We start from the raw sequence: 5536 nt of genomic DNA, 5'->3' as shown, positions 1-5536 counted from the left end.
AGCCTGCAGTTTGAATTAAGAGGGAGAGAAGACAGGAAGAGATACTTGTTTGTGCATGGAGATGTTTTTTTGAGAATCCCAGGACTTCTAGAATCACAATCTTTTGCACAGGTGAGTTAATAATTAATTTCCTTCTAACTTGAAATGAAATATTTGACTGTTTTTTTAAAAATAAAGTTCTACATTCTGTTTATGACCGAGTGAGGTGATTTCTTCATGTGCAAATCAGTCATGCTTTGTTTTTTTGTTTTTCTTTTCCTTTTCTTTGCATGTTTTTGAAACAACTGGCATTGTTTGAATAAATCCTTTGCCCAAAATGATTACAGTACCTGCCTTTTGTGGCAAACAGTGGAAACTAGAAAGAGGCTATAGGCCTACTGCATTAACTAGATGGACTGATCCCCACTGCTTTGTGTTGGTGGCTTGGTGCTGCTGAGTTAAACATTTAAATTGCAGCTTTTAAAGATAATGTCTTATTTTAGGGGAAGTTCTGTTGTTCATGATTCATGTTTTCAGTTGGGAATGTGTGTTATTGAAGGGTAAAGCTCACATGCCTCACAGCTATTTTTGTGTGAGACAGTGCAGTGTAACAAAAAATCAGGCATAAGGGTTGGTTGCATTTGAATACTCTTTTTATTGTGTAGCCTTTATCATAGTTTTGATTATATTAGCTTGTAAGACATTATTTTCAGTCTAATATTGGCCAAGCCTAACAGTAAAGCCCACCTAAAAAAAATAAACATAATAGAGGAATGTAAACACTATGTTGAAGATTGATTGGTAAGTAACCAATCCCCAACGTCTGTTCAACGTATCATGCTAACGTCATATTGACATAGAATACTGACATGCTGTTGTCAGGTATTGTAACCAAAACCCAACGTCTGCTTAGCGTCATTATGCTAACGTTCACACAATGTCAAAATCTAACATCATTAAACGTTGTTTTTTTGTTGGATTTTAGTTTATTCGTCATGTCCCTGGTGTTTAAAGACTTAAGAGGTGTAAAGATATAATAATATCTTAGCTGTTCACTTAATATGGCATTTTCCTTCCTGTGACTTTTACCATACTCTCAGGTTGTCATGGTTGGAGACACAGGAGGTAATTCATTGGATGATGCACCCAGAAGAATGATGCCGTTCCTCATGTCACATGAATTGACACTCCAGTACAACCTCTGTTGACATCATGGCAAGAATAAGTCCCCGGGGCCTGTGTCTTTTTGACGTTGCATATGGTAAGTTAAACATTTTAATTGCCCGATGTAACTTTTCCTTGACCTTTCCGTTATCTTTCTAATTTAAATTTTACAAGGAGTGCTACAAAATGTTGATTATTTTTATATACGTTGGCAGTTATGCCTAAGTTCAAGAGTTTGGAATCACTGTCTTTATGCTAACGTCCATACAATGTCAAATTCCAACATTATTAAACGTTGTTTTTTTGTTGGATTTTAGTTGTGTTGGTGAGTAACCAATACCCAACATCTGTTCAAGGTATCATGCTGTCATTTTGACATAGAATGCTGACATGCTGTTGTCAGGTATTGTAACCAAAACCCAACGTCTGCTTAACCTCATTATGCAAACAACCACACAATGTTAAATTATAACATCATTAAACACAATTTTTTTGTTGGATTTTAGTTGTGTTGGTGAGTAACCAACATCTGTTCAACGTATCATGCTAACGTCAAATTGACAAAGAATACCGACATTCTGTTGTCGGATATTGTGATCAAAGCCCAATGTCTGCTTAAAGGTAGGGTAAGTGATATTTTTTGGTTAAAACAAAAAGTATTTTGCTAAAAGGTTAAAATACTATATTCTGATAGTAATCATTGCTATAGAGTGTTTTTTCAGTAACAGATGTCTCCCTGTCTCTCCAGCTCTTTAATAAACAGAAAATACATTTTTCGGTAGGTGTCAAAATCTCAGCCAACCAGGAGAAAGTACCAATTTTTAAGCTTAATTTGTATAGTGTTCCAGTTCCAATTTTGCATGCTCATTTCTTAGTGTCATCACTTCCAATTTCACTTGTTTAATCTGTATCCTGATTGAGTTCTCTGTCCTGGTTGGATAAAATTGGAAATGAAACTGAAACTGAAACGAAAATGCATTTTCTGTTTAATAAAGAGCTGGAGAGACAAGGAGACTCCTAATACTGAACAAACACTCTATAGCAATGAGTACTATCAGAATATAGAGCTATTTAACAATTATTTTAACCAACGCAAATCACTTACCCTACCTTTAACGTTATGATACACAACGTTAAATTCTAACGCCATTAGACGTTGATATTTTGTTGGTTTTAATTTGTGCTGTTAAGCAACTATAATCCAACGTTTTCTCAAAGTTTTTTTCCATTTCTGAGGAATGTAAACACTATGTTAAAGATCTATTGGTAAACCATCTTAAGTTGAAATATTGAAGTAGGTCCTGTGCAGTTGAATGGCCGAAGAACAGAGTGAAGAACAGTTAGTATTTTGCATTAACCGATACTTGATATACAGTAGCTGATAATGAAGTAGGTGTAGGTTTGATAGCTGTCGTTTTTGCTGCTGTTCCAGCCCATATTGAATTTAAATGTCCACAGACATTTCGGAAGGCAGAGATAGCCTATCTGATAATCAGTTTTTTCAAGACTTCATTTTCTTCTTAATTACTATTGTTATATTAATATGTATGTCCAAGCATCCAAGTATAATCAACATATCATCTGCCTTCCACAGCACATCATTTGACACCACTGTAAAGGTACTTCAGCTTCCAAACACCCGTGATCCAGACTTGGTGAGCCTCCACCAAGTCCGAAGTAAGTATAATATCAGGGCGTTAATTTGAGGGGTAATATGTCCTTAAATTGGTTGGAATTTAAAAAAATATATTGAATTAGATGATTCAGCTTTCCCACGGTAATGACTTTCCTGGAACATTTTTAATTGAGTTATAAATTCCCACAGGGCTGTGGGCACCCTGATGATTTTTTGACACAGTTAAACAAAACAGGCACAGATAAACTAGAAAACATTAGTCTACAGTCAGCTGTGTAATGAAAAAGCAGTCTTATAGTGTTAATATTGAAAGGGCAGGGATGTGAAGTTTCACTCAACCAACGATTCGATATAATTCACCATACTGGGTTCACAATACAATTTCTTCTTGGGTTTTCTCTGAAGTAGTTGTGCCATGGCATGAGGCCATTGTGAGAGGAAGTCTCTATCTTGCGTCAAGTATATTTTTCATTCATAATGTGTTGTGTATTTCTTATTTTCATGCTAGATGGGAGACATCAAGAGGTGGAAGGTCCTCTCAAGTAGAATACATCGGGTGAGTACCTCCACACTGAACTTCACTATTATTTCACAATAAAGCAACATCATTTTGATTTAAAACAAGTTTGATTTTTCACCGCTACTAAAGGCATCAGGCAAACGGCTATAAAAATGAGGCATCATCTACAGTATATGAATAGTTTTGATGCGATAGCATCAATATATTCTAAAGAAGTATTTGTATAATTTATTCGTCATGTCCCTGGTGTTTAAAGACCTTAAGAGGTGTAAAGATAGAATAATATCTTAGCTGTTCACTTAATATGGCATTTTCCTTCCTGTGACTTTTACCATACTCTCAGGTTGTCATGGTTGGAGACACAGGAGGTAATTCATTGGATGATGCACCCAGAAGAATGATGCCGTTCCTCATGTCACATGAATTGACACTCCAGTACAACCTCTGTTGACATCATGGCAAGAATAAGTCCCCGGGGCCTGTGTCTTTTTGACGTTGCATATGGTAAGTTAAACATTTTAATTTCCCGATGTAACTTTTCCTTGACCTTTTCCATTATCTTTCTAATTTAAATTTTACAAGGAGTGCTACAAAATGTTGATTATTTTTATATACGTTGGCAGTTATGCCTAAGTTCAAGAGTTTGGAATCACTGTGAAAATTAAGTAAGTAGGCCTACAGCCAAGACATTGATGATAATAATTATAGTAATAACTTCTTCAACATGTCTGTTTACTAAATAATCCACCAAGTGCAGCAATATCTTTAAAGACCTTAGGCATTCTACATGTCATATTCTCTAGATATCCAGGTCAAATTTCACCCCATATTTTCAGTAGAATTTGCCGTACTTTGAGACTGGTTTGTATAAAACTTCTCATGAACCTTACGGTATAGCTGTTCCCAACATAGGATTTAGATCAAGCAATTGTGATGGCCATTCAGAGACAGAACTCATATCTGCAAACTATCATTTCAAAAGCATAATTTCTCACTGATTCCAAACTTTTGAACAGATATCTGTCAGTCAATAAAGATGTTTCATAATGTAAAAATCAAGCTAGAGTTATTAAAATAGCTTATTTCTGTCATTTATCTTTAGGGGAACTAAAGAAGAATGCAATCTTCAATGCTGATGACACACAACTGTACATAAAAACCAAGCAATCATCATCCTCATCATCACTACCGCCCTTATCCATTCTCACTACCTGCCTGGAGGAGATGAAGGCGTGGATGAGTAACAACTTTCTGCAGCTAAACAGTTCCAAAACCGAAGTAATTCTTATAGGCACCCCACACCAGATAAAAACATCCCCCATAACCAGCATCACCTTCTCCGGACAGGACCTCCCCCTCTCACCAGTTGTCACAAACCCGGGAGTAAAAATAGACCCTCACCTTAACTTTGAGGCCCACGTCAAATACCTATGCAAAACATCCTTCTTTCAGCTCAGAAACATTTCAAAACTCCGTCCCACACTCACGCTAGCAGATTCAGAAAAGCTCGTCCACGCCTTTGTCTCCTCCAGGTTGGACTATTGCAACGCACTTCTCATCGGGATCCCTAGCAAGAGCCTTCAAAGGCTCCAGTATATTCAGAACAGCGCTGCTAGGGTCCTGATGAGAGTGCGCAAACATGAGCACATCACACCCATCCTCCGTTCACTCCACTGGCTTCCCGTTGCTTTCCGGACCCAATACAAAATATCCCTGTTGACACATCAGTGCATCCACGGCAACGCTCCCTCATACCTCAAGGACCTAGTCTCCCTACAACCCTCGACCCGCAACCTCCGCTCTTCAAACACCAACCTCCTCAAATTCCGCAAGGCCAATCTACACACCATGGGCGACCGGGCTTTCTGCTCGGTCGCCCCCCGAACTGTGGAACGCCCTCCCTGTCCACTTGAGAGCACCACAGTCGGTCGACTGCTTTAAGAGAGGATTAAAGACCTACCTTTTTAGCAAAGCATTTTTTTAGCTGGTTTTACCTCTAGGCTTTATGCCCCCAGTTTTAATTGTTTTGTTTCAGTTTCTTGTGAGATGTTTGATTTTATGCATTTGCCTTATGTAAGCACTTTGAGATTTCTTGTAAATGTAAAGTGCATTATAAATAAAATCCATTAATATTATTATTATTATTACCCTTATTATTTTCACATTTGTTAAAACTAATGTTGGATTGACATTTTATTCTCAACTAAAATACAACGTGATTCCAACGTTAGAAATAT

General features: G+C 37.2%; 1 long non-coding RNA gene across 1 annotated transcript; it reads left to right on the top strand.

Annotated features, from left to right (window-relative positions):
* LOC308092491 lies at positions 1–4478 on the top strand. Its single transcript, XR_013933788.1, has 5 exons — positions 1–111; positions 2772–2820; positions 3288–3335; positions 3643–3803; positions 4402–4478. It is a non-coding gene; the product is annotated as an uncharacterized lncRNA (long non-coding RNA).
* The last annotated feature ends 1058 nt before the right edge of the window (positions 4479–5536 follow it).

Source organism: Gymnoscopelus braueri (assembly GCF_963280865.1).
Source record: "Gymnoscopelus braueri genome assembly, chromosome: 9".
NCBI classification, from domain to species: Eukaryota; Metazoa; Chordata; class Actinopteri; order Myctophiformes; family Myctophidae; genus Gymnoscopelus; species Gymnoscopelus braueri.
Note: the sequence above shows the minus strand (reverse complement) of the source record. Positions and strands in the feature narration are given on the sequence as shown.